The sequence below is a fragment of the Triticum dicoccoides genome, chromosome 4A, assembly GCF_002162155.2.
Source record: "Triticum dicoccoides isolate Atlit2015 ecotype Zavitan chromosome 4A, WEW_v2.0, whole genome shotgun sequence".
In the NCBI taxonomy this organism is placed as follows: domain Eukaryota; kingdom Viridiplantae; phylum Streptophyta; class Magnoliopsida; order Poales; family Poaceae; genus Triticum; species Triticum dicoccoides.
Window position 1 is genome coordinate 591,034,099 of NC_041386.1, and position 14,475 is coordinate 591,048,573.

Genomic DNA, 14,475 nt, shown 5'->3' on the forward strand with positions numbered 1-14,475 from the left:
CATCACGCTAGCGGGCAGTCGGCCGCCCACTAGACGCCTCCGGCATTAAATACGTTCACACTGCTCCTTTAGTTTAAGAAAGACAGATCCATCTGCATTTATTTCGGGTTTTTAAAAATTCAAAAAGCTATATCTTTCAAACCACGCGTCGGAATTCAAATCCGTTTTCACCATTGAAATCCTCGCGACGAGATCTTTGAAACTAGATCCCGCATGGGTATATTTTGACGAATTTTTTTCGATGCCAACTTTGGAGCTATATAGTGCAACTCTATTACTGCATTGTGCAACTTTATTACTATATCGTGCAACTTTTTTCCAAAACTAATGTTTGGAGCTGCGCCTTCGTATGAGGTTACAACCTAGCAACCACGACAACTTTGATGTGCGACTAGTCTATTGCCTCGACGAAAGTCGATGTGCAACCTCCTCTTGTAATGTAGTCTAGTCGCACACACATTGATGTTTAGTTGGCTTGTAATGTAGTCTAGTTGCACATACATTGATATTTAGTTGGCTTATAATGTAGTCTAGTTGCACACACATTGATGTTTAGTTGGCAGGAAGACTAATTGCACATGCATATGCTTAGTTGGCTTGTAATTTAGTCTAGTTGCACACACACTGATGTTTAGTTGGCAGGACACTAGTTGCACACACATATGCTCAGTTGGCGTGGCAATCTAGTCTAGTTGCACACACATTGATGTTTAGTTGGCAGGACTTTTTTGGCACACACATATGCTCAGTTGGCGCGGCAATCTAGTCTAGTTGCACACACATTGATGTTTAGTTGGCAGGACTTTTTTGGCACACACATATGCTCAGTTGGTGCGGCAATCTAGTCTAGTTGCACACACATTGATGTTTAGTTGGCAGGAAGACTAGTTCGTCGAAACATCCCCATGCGGGATATAGTTTTGAAGAGCACGTCGCGAGGATTCCAGCGGTGAAAACAGATCTTAATTCCGACGCGCGGTTTCGAAGATATAGCTTTTTGAAAATTTGAAAACCGAAACAAATGCATATGTGATCTGTTTTTTCCAACTGATTGTGACCGGTGTGAATGTATTAAATGCTAAAAGATACATGCGCTAGCAGACAAAAATTACACACATGCATGTCTATGCAGAGCAGACGCTAGCGGATAAAAAATTTCTATTTTAGGCCGGCCGCTCGCGCATGCCAGCGAGCAGCCGGCCGCTACGTAGACTCGTCCCATCATACACCTTTGATTTATTTAGTGACTGCAGACTGGGAAAATGCACTTATATTGTAATCTTTGGCTTTTCTAAGACTGAACTTGAAGGCTGCTTCTGGGTAGTAATTTTACTTGGTAGATGCTCCAGGCCAAAAACACACACATTATGTACTAAATGTGGTCGCGTAAGCTCGTGCTTAGAAATCAAATCTTTTTGCTGCAAACATTTTACAATGGTACGAGCATAAATCTCTGGTGGACCAAGCCTTTTTTGCTCCAAACATTTTACATACCAATGCTTGGTGGTAGCCATTGTCCAAAAATAAATGAATTGTTCAGACTTCAGGCTTATTAGGGGGTGTGTTCTTCTGATTTGCGATTCTGATAGGACTTCTGCTCATACCATTGGTCGATTCTATCCAACGGAATTGATGATACAGAGCATTAAACACTTAGGAAAAGTACTTGGATGTGTGAAAAATTTGCTTTTACAAGAATTAATTCGTTTTGTCTCTAATTGATGCTGACGACAAAAGCTATGTTCTGTCTTTGATTCATGCTGATGACATCTTCATTCATTTCATCCAGTGAGCAAACATGGCACCATCCATGAGTCTTGCAGTGAAAGGCCTGCTCCCCTTTGCATATGGCGGAGGGCTGCAGGCGCTAGGAGTCGGATCCGCTCTTCCCCATGTCCGAGTGCGTGCAGAACTCCGCTGACAGGTTCGACTCCTTCTCTTCATCTCTTTTTGTGATCTGCTGCCTGCCAGTACAAACTCCGCGTGTGGTTTCGACTGCTTGTCTCGCGGGATTCGCCGCCGCATTGTGGAGAATTTCGTGCGGGTTCTGAGCATGTGGTGCCAGTTCCGAAGCTCGGGTACCTCTTGGCGTGATTGTTTCTGCCTAGATTGGCATTTGCGACCAATAGGCTAGGTCTTTTTATTGCTGAAATCCCAACATATGATGGATGTCTTTGATGAGAAATTACTGGCAGGTTTCTGTAGCTTATCTATTGAGTTAGATACACCTGCAACTGTTTATTGCTGTCAAATTAGGCTTTGGGGCATGCCTTCTGTTTGATAGTATATAGCTTACCTTATGACAGAATGCGAAACAGTTTTGCTAATGTGGTACAAGCTAGCCATCAGCATGTATCTCCACGTTTACAGAGGTTCAGTAATGTTCTCTAGTATTTTTTAGGATTTCTCTTGATAAGTACTTCTTTCTCCATAATTCCATGCGCTTGTTGCATATGCTGCAATTACTGTGTATCACACTGATCTAAAGAAATTAATAATAAACTAATAGTTACAGTTTTCTAGTTTTTCTAAAAAACATGATATTTTAAGTATGGCCTCTTAAAATATAATATCTGAATTTCCATGGATGGCCTGTTCCAGTTAGCATGAGAGCAGCTGGTAATCCTACACTTAGCATGGATGGTCTGTTCCACTTAGCTTGTGCATCAGTACCCAGTATATAGTCTCTGCTTTTGTTTGTACATAGCTCACTACTTAGTTCTCCTCGGCTTGAACAAGCACAAGATTCATCAGCAGCACTGAACAAAATTCAGCTTAAACTAGCACAGTAGTCAGTACATAGTATCTGCAGTATCTACATTTTGTCAGTACTGTTAAATTTTGTTTATAGTGCTAAACTTGCACAGTACAGTCTCTGCCTTTTGTTTATACCATTAGATTTTGTTTATAAATCCAGTTTGTACTGATAAACTTGCACATTCTCTGCCTTTTGCTTATACTGTTAAATTTTATAAATCCATTTTATAGTGCTTACCTCTTTGTCACATTGGGTTTGGCAGCAGTTGCTAATCAGTTTACAACATGGATGATGACTGTTGCAAACATCAACTGCAGCTAACAGAGGACTGGGGGGAAGCACTCATCTCCGTGCTCAAGCGTGTGCATGCTCAAGTGTATGAGGGGACTGTGTGTTCTGGAAGATGGAAGAGGAAGAAAACTTAGTTTTGTTGAACTAAATTTTTTGTATTCTGTTTTGTTGTACGTATCATTTGATAGTTTGTATAGGAACAAGTGATACTATTTTGTAGGGCTTTATGGCCTGTGATGTAAACATATTTAGTGCTGAAATATGAAATTATTTGCAAAATTTGTTGAAACGGAGGATCATATGTATGAATATGTGAATGGGCTGAAAAGAGTGTTGGACCAACTCCAGGATTGAATTATTATTTGAATGTATAAGAAGGCTGAATATAAACCAGAAATCAGTTGCACAAAATTGTACATATATTCTTAGAAGGACGCGTCTAGTGGGCAGCCGGCCGCCCTGGGATCGCTAGCCAGCGGCCACCCGAAAAAGGAAACCACCTGGTCCCCCCTCGAGCGAAAGAGGAAACAGTCCCCCGCTCGCCCACATGGTCCACCTGGTCCCCGCCCGTCGGAGCGAAACAGGAAACTGCCCTGCCCGCCAGCTGGCCGTGGGATCATGTGCACCCTCCTCGCCAAACTGCGCCCTGGCTATCTTCTTCTTCCTCACGAAAGAAGGAGGATCTGCCCAGGTTGCAGAATCCACGCCATCGCTCGCCCCCACGCCTCAGCCCCACCTACGCTGCCTTCTTCTTCTTCTGCACGCCAGAAACAGATCCAAACGCAATCGCCCCCAGCCCTTCTTCCTCCTCCTACACAGCCGCCATGGGAGCCCCAAAGTAGAAGGAGCTGCTTCAAGATCTAAAGGGCAGGGTGGTCAGAGCCATACCAGGCAGTAAGATCGAGCAGGTAAGCCCCCTCTCCACTTCACTTCCCCCTTCTCCATGGATCCATGGAGAATCTACTTCAAAAAAGAGGTGAATCTGGCACATCACACCAGATGTTAAACATGCTGGATGTGTTAAACATGCCAAAAACTACCACCTAGATGTGTTAAAACAAGCCAACTAAAAACGAGTTCTCTGGCCAATTAAAACATGATTAAAGCCAACTTCTAGTTATTGTTTGCAAAATGAACAAAAAATTGACTGCCCAATGCTTTGTTGAACATGTGCAACGAAAAATTCATAAATGTGCAACTGAACATGCATCCCAGCCAACTGAACATGTATCCTGGCCAACTAAACATGTATCCTGCCAACTAAACATATATTTGGCAATACATGCTTCTGAGTGAACACTTTGGAAAAAATGTAGTATATGTGGAAATAAAAAACACGTTTTCTGGCCAACTAAACATGCATGTTGGCCAAAAACTGATGACCAACTAAGACATATTCTAGGCAACTAAGACATCTATTCTAGCCAACTGAATGCATTAACTGTCCAACTGAACACACATGTTGGCCACAAACTGAAAAAAAAATGCAACCTGGCCAGCTGAGACATCTATTCTAGCCAACTAAAAGCATTGAATGTCCAACTGAATATGTATGCTAGCCAAGTGGAAATCCTGGAAATTGAGACGTCTATTGTAGCGAAAACCAGAAATCTGTAGTGCAACAGGAAAAACATAGGAACTTTTGTCCATGGCTAATGAAGCCACAAACCATATTAACATATTCACACACGTAATCTTGTCCCACGCATATATTCTGGTCCCACACCTATTGCAAACCATATTAATATATTCAAATATACCAGATCTAGAACCATATTAACTATAATCTGTCCTCTAATTCTTCTTTCTTCTTTCACCTGGATTTTCCTTCTCAAATGTAGCATCCAATTATGTGCGGAAAAATCTGAAAAGAGCTCCTTGCGAAACGGAAACCTACAGATCATTGCAACAAAACAAAAAGGGAAAAGGTAAGAAAAACTCTGTAGCAGAAAGAAGTCATGCTCTTGCCAGTTATTTACTGCAAACTGTGCAACTAACATAACAACTCTGTGCAAACAAAAAAATTCATAATTGTTATAATAAAAGATTATGCTATGGTCATGTTGCTTTTAGGTTGTTTGAAACACAGTTTTTCTGTGGTTACCAACTGATGACATCAATTTCTTCTTTTTTTATATGTGCAGGGAGTGTGTGGTAGCATCCAAAAACAAAGGGAAAAAATACTTGATCTCAATGAGTTGCCTCCAGATCTGAATGAGCTTCCTCATGATATGGATCAGCAGCAACCCAGCATACAACAAGGAAACTGGACAGAAAATGGTCGATCTGTTTACTACATGCAGGCAAGTCGTGATGGTAACCCTACGGGCCATGACAATGTGGCAGGCCAGTCATCAGCCCGTGGTGCCCCTGTAGTGGTGTCTTTGCAGCCAGAGAGCCATACTCTTGATGACACAGGAACCGAGGCAAATGTTCCTGGTCCAACCAGGACTGAGCTAGGAGCTCGGGCTGTTGACGGAGCTGTGCAAGTAGAAGAAGGAGAGGATGAGGCTGGTTCTCAACCTATGGAACCCTATGTTGGCATGAGGTTTGACAGCCTTCAAATTGCTAAGGATCACTACAACAGTTATGCACTACGGATGGGTTTCTCTATCAAGATGAACACCTCTAGACGGACACACCACACCAATGAATTGATAAAACAACAGTTTTGCTGCAACAAGTTCAAGAAGCCTGAAGCTGATGATGGAGGAGCTGAGGCTCCTCCTTACCTGGACCCTATTCCAGATCCAACATCTGTTAACAGTGATGAGGAGATGGAAGAAGAACCTCCAATATTTGCTGAAGAGGAGGCTGGTACTAGTAAGAAGAAGAAGAAGCGCAAACGCGAGACAATAAAGCAGACTGAATGCAAGGCGAAAATGTTGGTGAAGCTGATAGATGGGCGATGGGAGGTGACGCACTTTGTTCGTGACCACAATCATCCGCTCGTGAACAAACCTTCATTGTCCAAATACTTGAGATCCCACCAAGGCATCTCACCTGATGAAAAGGAGTTTCTGCGCATCTTGTATAACTGCAACTTGACTACAGGTGTGGTGTTTTTCTATATCCCTTGAAGAATTAAGTTTCCCTCTAGGCAGTCCATTGTGCAACTGTTATGGTACTACTGTGCAACTGAAATGGCTTAACTATGCAACTGCTGTCCAACTTCCCATGCTTTTTATATTTCACTTTTGGTGCTTCTTGTGCAACTAGATTGTCTTTACTGTGCAAATACACAATGTCCTGTATGCAAAAACTGCAAAGTGTTTTTAAAAAGGTGCAGCTAGGTGTCCATTTCCTGTGATTATCTTCTGTGCCAACATGTGTCCTATTACTGTGCAGCTGGATGTGCGCATTTGTGCAACTAAAAAAAGGATATACTATTTGTTTTTGTATTATGCAGGACGAATGATGCATGTAATGGCAGAGTTCTATGGATCTGAGATGATGGTGCCGTTCGGACCAAAGGCAATAACAAATCTTTGTACAAGTTTCCGTAGAGGTGACACAAAGGAGGGTGATCTGATTGAGACAATTGCGCACTTCAAGGATATACAAAAAATTGATCCAGACTTCTTCTTTAAGGTGAAATATGATGAAGAGGACAGAGTTGTCAACATATTTTGGGTAGACGGCTTAGCTCGAAAAGCTTATGCGAAGGCGTACCACGATTGCATATCGTTTGACACCACCTACATGACCAACTTGTACAATATGTCGTTCGCGCCCTTCATAGGAATAAACCGACATGGCCAATCTTTCATGCTGTGTTGCGCGTTTGTGAGGAAGGAGTTGGCATCGAGCTTTGATTGGGTCTTTGGAGCATTCCTAGAGGCTATGGATGGCAAACCTCCTGACAACTTCATCACCAATCAGGATGGTGCGATGAGGCAGTCAATACAGAGCATCTTTACAACCACCGTGCACCGTTGTTGTCGATGGCACATCATGAAAAAGGCTCAGGAAAAGGTTGGTTGGTTGCTGTGCCGGAATCCAGGACTCTCTGATGATTTCAACAAGTGTGTTGACTTCAGCTTCACTATAGACGAGTTTGAGCAGAATTGGGCTGGGTTAATGATGAAGTATGAGGCTATGGCACACACGCACTTTGAGAAGTTGTACAAATACAGGTCAACTTGGGTGCCGTGCTACTTCAAACACAGGTTCTTTCCCTTCCTCCAGTCTACACAGCGTAGTGAGGGGTTCAATGCCGTCCTCAAAAGATATGTGAACCCACACAACTCAATGCTGAACTTCGTCAAGCAATATGAAAAAATACAGAACCACATCCTTGCCAAGGAAGGCTGCAATGATTACAGGACACAACACCTTGAGATTGAGTTGTGGTCCAACTTCCCAATAGAGAAGCAAGCTTACAAAACCTATACTAGAGACCTTTACCGCAAGTTTAGAGAAGAGTTTGAGCTGATTGGACGTTATAATGCATTCCAAGTTGGTGCTGATGCGTTTGAGCTCAGGCCGAACCAGAAATTTGTTGCGAAATATTGTTCTCGAAACTACTTGGTGCAGGCAAGGGTGGAGGAGGGTTCCTATTTGTGTGAGTGTTGTAAAATGGACAAGGACGGCATCCTCTGTTGCCACATCCTCAAGGTGTTCACCCATGTTGGCGTTGATGTCATACCGGAAAGGTACCTGCTAAGACGGTGGACACCTACTACTGTACCTAGTGCGCCAGGGACTGGTTATGAGCAACCGGATGAAATGCCTCCTCAATCAAAGAAGCAGATAAGGGAGAGGAACATGATATACGACTTTCGGAAACTAGCAAAGTTTGCGAGTGGTTCTGATCCAGCACAAGCTATTGTATACAAGCATATGCGTGCAGCACGTACCGAGATCGGCCACCTGAACAAGTCCAAGAAAAAGAAAAAACCGACTGCTGCAACGGGGCCATCAGATGATGGCAACCCTCGAGGACCTCCTCCACCTCCAGGCAGCAATCAGGGGGCTCATCATCCAGGTAATTACCTGCCCCAACTCCTGATCTAACTAGGTGTGTAACTTCAGTTGCACACATCATTGTGCCCAGTTGCACACACCATGGTAGCCACTTGGACAGAACATACTGCCTAGTTGCGCATGCTGTGTTAGTTCAAGCATCAAGATAGCATAGCTAACTTATTTTTCCAGTTATGCATATATGTGATGTCAACCCTCAAGGACCTCCTCCCCCTCCTGGTTGTACACGGCATCCTCCGCCACCTCCTCCCCCGCATGCTCCTCCCAATGGCCCTACAGGCAGCACTCAGGGGGCTCGTCGTCTAGGTAATTACCTGCCCCCAACTCCCCATCAAACTAGGTCTGTAACTCCAATTGCACACATCATGGTGCTCAGTTGCACCGAACAGGCTACCTAGTTGCGCATGCTGTGTTAGTTCGAGCATCAAAAAGATAAACACAACTGACTTGTTTGTCCTGTTCTGCCTATAGGTGATGCCAACCCTCAAAGACCTCCTCCCCCGCCAGGCCCAACTAGCAGTGCCCTTTGTGCTACTCCCAATGGACCTACAGGCAGGACTCAGGGGGCTCATAACCCAGGTTAGTACCTTCACCGACTCCAAAACAAAAACTAGGGTGAGTGACTTTAGTTGCACATATCATAGTGCCCAATTGAACAGAGACATGCTGCCTAGTTGCGTGCGCTGTGTTAGTTTGAGGATCAAGCTAAAAATCTAACTTGTTTTTCATGTTCTGCCCATAGGCGACTACAATCCAAGTACCATGATAGGCCGTGCTACTGCAGGTGTTTTTTTCAACTTAACTTGCACACAGCAACCAGTTAGTTGCACAAAATGTACTGTGTGGTTGCACAGAACATCAGTGCTGGTTGCACAATAACAAAAATACTAAACTTTTTATATGGTTATTACACAGGTGATCGTGACGGTCCTACTGCCCCGTTGGAGGCTGCATCCCTTGCACAAACTTCTGATGATTTTGTGCCCAGGGATCCTCCAAGGTCTACTACAAAGGGTAGGGCAAAGAGTCGACGGTACAAATCGGCGCTGGAGCTACACCCAAAGAAGAAAAACAAATGCAGCCAGTGCCAATCTACAGAGCACACTGCTGGTGTGTGTCCACAGAGGCTCCTGTGATTCTGTTTCCTGATTTGTAACTTTGGAACAAAAAAGGAAAATAATTATGTCTTTTTTAGCAATGTTGGGACCAAGTGGACACATTCAACATCTATGATTCCTCTTTATCTAATTTATGCTGCTTGAATTAGTTCATGCACTGTGTAAAAAAAAGTTGCTATTTGTGCCTTTGTTGGCAACTGGTTAAATATTTAGTTGTTGAACAATTGTATATCCAGTGCTCCTAATGTATCAACAAAAGTGATGATATTGAGTTGCAAACGCAATTACTAGCAGTGTGCAACTACAAAATCTACTTAATAAAATTGTACAAACCAGCAACTTCCTCCATGGAGTAGAAAAAAATAGTACTGACCTACTCCTTGTCGTATCTCAGCAACTTCCTCCATGGGGCGGTGTTGTGCACGCTGGTGACCCAAACATACGTCAGCTTCTTCCTGATGTTGAGTACTTCCTTGGGGTCGTAGTTGGGCAGTTGGCTACCATTCCACTCGGTGGCGTTAAGCAGTGCGAACAACCCACACTCATTACTGCAAAAAATGGGCAAAAAAATTGTCACATAAAATTAAAACCAAATAATTGGGTCAACTACTTATGTCCTACTGTGCAACTGCTTGTGTTCTACTACAACTCATTATGTGCCACTGTGCAACTACTTATGCGCCACTCTGCAACTAGCTAGATAATCCATTAGAAACTCATAAAAATGATAAAACAGATTGAAGACTAGTACTGTGTCTAAAAAATACTAAAGATTGCACATGTAGAAAAATTTAAAAACTACAAAATGATTGTATTTGATTGAGAAGGAATGAAATGCTTATTGTCTTACTTGCCAAGCTGCTTTGGTACGTCAATGTAAATAATCTGGAAGTGCTCGATGCTGAACTTTGGGTAATGCTTCCTCCATAGCTGGTGTACTGCCCCCGCAATGGTAGAGGCGTTGTTCATCAGCTCAATGTTGTCCAGCGTCCTGCTTGAATCAAGAACTTCGAAGCGTCCGTCCCTCAAGTTGACACTAAAGACCCAATAATGCCTCCCTCCATCCTTATCGGTTACATCTGCGCACTCGAGCACTGGCAGCATGACCTGCAAGCGTGAACGATTTCAAACACAAATACAAGATGTAGCTAAGAAAAACAGTAAAAGACTTGGTCAAGTTAAAAACGGGTTGCAACAAGTATCTGCCAACTAACAGATGTGTCATGTGCAACTGGACATGCTGTGGGTGCCAACTAAAAAAAGATTGATGATGTGGGCACAACACTCACCAAGTCTTTCTTGTCGAGACGGTTCTTGTAATCAAACTTCTTGTTCATCTCATTCACATTGTGGATCCCTTGCTATAATTTTATCTGCAGAGATTATAAAACATGGCTCAAAACTCCTTAGTAGGTGAAAGGCCTCCCTCAAATGGTCAACGAAAAAGTGCTACAGAACAAAGATGAGGGTAAAAAGAAGGTTTCAGAAAAACTTATAGAAAACCTAAGTGGCATAACAACCTTCTTTGACCCTTCTGGTAAGTTATCCATTATGTGTAAGATTCCAGTCTCAATAACAATTTTTGACAACCATTGAACCGGCTTCATCGAATCAACTAACTCCTTTAAAGAAATGTAGAAAGCACCACACCTAATTATCTCAGGGCTGATTTTTTTGAAAGCAATAAAAAGACAAGTTAGCTCGAAGGGTCACAGCAAAAAAAATGTGCATGAAAATGAAAAAAGAACAGTGTGCAACTAAAAGCCCTGTTCTGTGCAACATACTATGCTTTCTGTGCAACTAAGTGGCTGGTACTATGCAACTGAAAAAGATATGTATGTAGGCTGTGGGGAGTTAGTTTACCTGGTAGCTCCATCATCTGCTCCTTTGTGATGCCTGACCCAATACAAGAGGGCAGCGTAAAGCTTGTTCACTACCTCATTGGTGCTGAAAGTCTTGTTCTTGTTGTAGTCGATGAATGGAGACCTTTGAGATGCTGCGGGCCTTCTTACCATCCTCTGTCTTGGTGCAAGAGGTGGCCCCGAAGAACTGCTCATGCCAAGTTCTGGTTCTGCGCATATCGGGGTGTGGCAATTCTCTGGTGAACTAACATCTAGTTCTTGAGCTATTGCCTTGACAGCATCAGCAGCATCACATCCTTCATTCACAGCTGCTGGGTCTAACTCACACTCATCGATGCTGATCACACCGGCTTCCGCTGTTTCTGCTGCTGGAGCAGGTGCTGGAGCATCACCATCTATGTCGAGGTCAAAAGATGGTGCATCGCAGAACCCGTCACCATGATAAGAGTTTGATCTTTGTAAGGGTTCAAGGACCAGGGCATCTCCTTGCGGCACAAACACGGGTGCATCATTCACTGACTTGGTTCGCAATAGTGTTGTAGTTGGCGGCCTTGGAGGCTTGCACCTACTTATAATGTCGAACACCTCCTCTTGTGTTAATGGTTGCTGAAAGACAGCTCTTGGGGACGGCACTTTGATAGTTGGATGACCTCCTTTTGTGTTTGGCATTGAAGCATCTCTATCAGTAGGCACCTTGGGACTTGCAGTTGAAGTGGTGCCTTCCTGGCCAGCTGTGGTGGTTTTGACTGTGACCATGCTGCTAACTGACACATCAGTTGGCACACTGGTATCTGTAGTTGGCATCTTTCCAGTCTGAGTTGGCAGCAACCTGGCAGAACTTGGCACCCCTGCATCAATGGCTGCGGCTCGCAGCTCTCTCTTGTCTCTGAACCCCAAATCTTTTGTGGCCTGTTCCCCCTTTGTGCCCCTGGCAAACTTGACAATCTTCTGCTTAGGTGGTTTTGGTGGGACTGTTGAAAGGGGAGTCTTCCCCTTGATCTATTGAACTTCTTTGACATTGGTTGGCTCTCTGCTCACTACTGTTGGCATATCAGTTTGAAGCACAGATTCCTTGACCATATTTACTTCAGCATCTGCACTCACCATCTTCTCCTTGATTTGAGGCAACTGCAGATTCTTCTTAATTGAAACTGCTTTATGCTTCTGAACCACGTGAGGGTTTGCCATGGATGTTGCCTTGCTCTTGCTGGAGCTTAGGTCTGGGAGCTGCTTTAAATATTCCTTGTATTTTTCCTTTGAATGAACCCAGTCAAGACCCTTTCCTGCTTCCTCCATGTCAATTTGATTCTTTTCAGCATCAGTTGATAAGAACAGGCTCTTGTCAATGGCAAAGTTGATCTTCTCACACATATCTTTGTCGCTGAAATCTGGCACGGGAAAGGTGGTTGGCAAAGCTGGCTTCAAGTTGCAGAGCTTGAACATATCAATGTTGCCCTGAGACTCTGCTTCGTCATTTTTCTTTGACTTTGGAAAATCCTTGTCTTTCCAGCAAGTCTTGTCAATCAACATCTGTAGTGTGCTCCTGCTACTCAATGAATTGCTGCTGCTCGCAGGGTTGGCATGAGTGCTAGTCCTCCTGGATGTGTTGCCACCTGTACCACCAGAACCAGGGGCGTTGTCATCATCATCGTCATCGCTGCTGTCGCTGCCTCCATTGGATCCCCCTTTATCATCACCATAATCATCCTCGTCTTCTTCATCCTCGTCTTCTTCCCTATCACTGCCATCAGCTGTTGCGCCTTTGTCTTCTCCCCTCTCACTGCCATCAACTGCTGCCCCTTTGTCCCCGTCCCCCTCTCTGGCCTCACCTTCTTCTTCCTCCTCCTCTGCATCACTATCTTCTTCCTTGTCCTCCTCCTCTCCTTTGTCCTCTTCTTGTTTGTCCTCCTCCTCCTTCTCCTCCTCCTCCTCCTCGTCTGCATATTCTTCATTGTCATCCTCATCCTTGTCCTCCTCCTCTGATTCATCCGCATCTGTCTCCTCATCGTCGTCAGCATCTATCGCTGCTTCCATTTCCTCATCTTCTTCTGAATCATCCTCAACAAATTCTTATTCTTCTTGTATAGTTGACCGCCGTCTCTTTCTTTTTGGAGCACGACGTGATGCCCCGGTTTGCATTGATGGCTGCTGTACGTAAGGATCAATATCTGGTTCCTCGTCATCAATCTTGGCAACTTCTTCAATGAAGGTGCCAACCTGTTCAGTTACAGCCTTGCACAGCTCATTGACCACTTTCGCAATTTTTGCCTTTTTCTGCATCAACACAAAAAAGATTCAGTACTGATTCAGTTAGAAAAAATAATAAAAAGTAAAAATGTTTGTAACTGACCATGATGTGATAAGCAAAAACGACTAATACACACTTTCTGGCCAACTAAAAACATGATTCTAGCCAACTACAAAATGCATTGTGGCACAAAGTAAAAACCATGCATTTCTGCCAAAAGTTGATGACAATGGTTGTAAATGAACACTTTGACTATCCAAAAGAACATGTGCAACTACAAAAGCTTATATGTGCAACTGAACATACATCACAGCCAACTAAATTCTATATTTTCGCAACTACAAAAGTTATACATGTCCAACTGAACATACATCCCAGCCAATAGAAAAAATATTAGTAAGTGATACAAGTTTCTGTATGCAGAACACTAACCTGCGGATTGTATGTTATTGGTAACTTGGATGCCACAAATGCTTTAGCTTGCAAAATTCCACCAAACAGTGGTGTCTGCTCCGTGCCTCTATACTCCTCTTTAAGCTGATGTGAAAAAAAAAGTGAAACAGAAAATAACAAGGTTATCAAAATAGATTTGTGTGTTGAATGAAACCACACATTACAACCTGTGCAACTACAACAAGATACTGGAGTAGACAAATTCAACTATACATATATGCAACTGAACAAAGACACAAAAACTGTGCAACACACATGGCACCTAAAAACAGTTCCTACCAACTGATGCAACACATCTATGCAACAAGATTAGTAAAACTGTGCAACTTAAAAAAGATGGTGTGCCAATTTAAAATGAACATGTGTGCAGATTGCCAAACTTAAAGCTATAATCTGTGCAACTACATGCATTGTTGTGCCAGCTGATGACAGTTTTCTGTGCAATTTCCAAAAAAGAGTGACCAGACATCAAAAGAATATAGAAGGAAGACACTGTTGAAAAAAAACAAAAAAGAACTCACTTGTAATTTGCCGAACACACCAGGAGAGATAGTATCCTTCTTGATCACCTTGGCAATTAGAGTACTATCCCATGCATTCGATCGTATCGCGCAGTTGCTTACTGGGATGTCATGTACGAGCGCATCAAGGTATAGTATCTGCACCAGACCCAAACAAAAGAAAAAGCCAAGTTCAGTTATTGTTATGAGAATTTCAGCAAACTATAACTGCACAGAAAGAACAGGAACAGATGGAAAA

General features: G+C 43.2%; 1 pseudogene; it reads left to right on the forward strand.

Moving 5' to 3' along the window:
* Window positions 1-3,596: 3,596 nt before the first annotated feature.
* LOC119283723 lies at window positions 3,597-9,171 on the forward strand (annotated as a pseudogene).
* The last annotated feature ends 5,304 nt before the right edge of the window (window positions 9,172-14,475 follow it).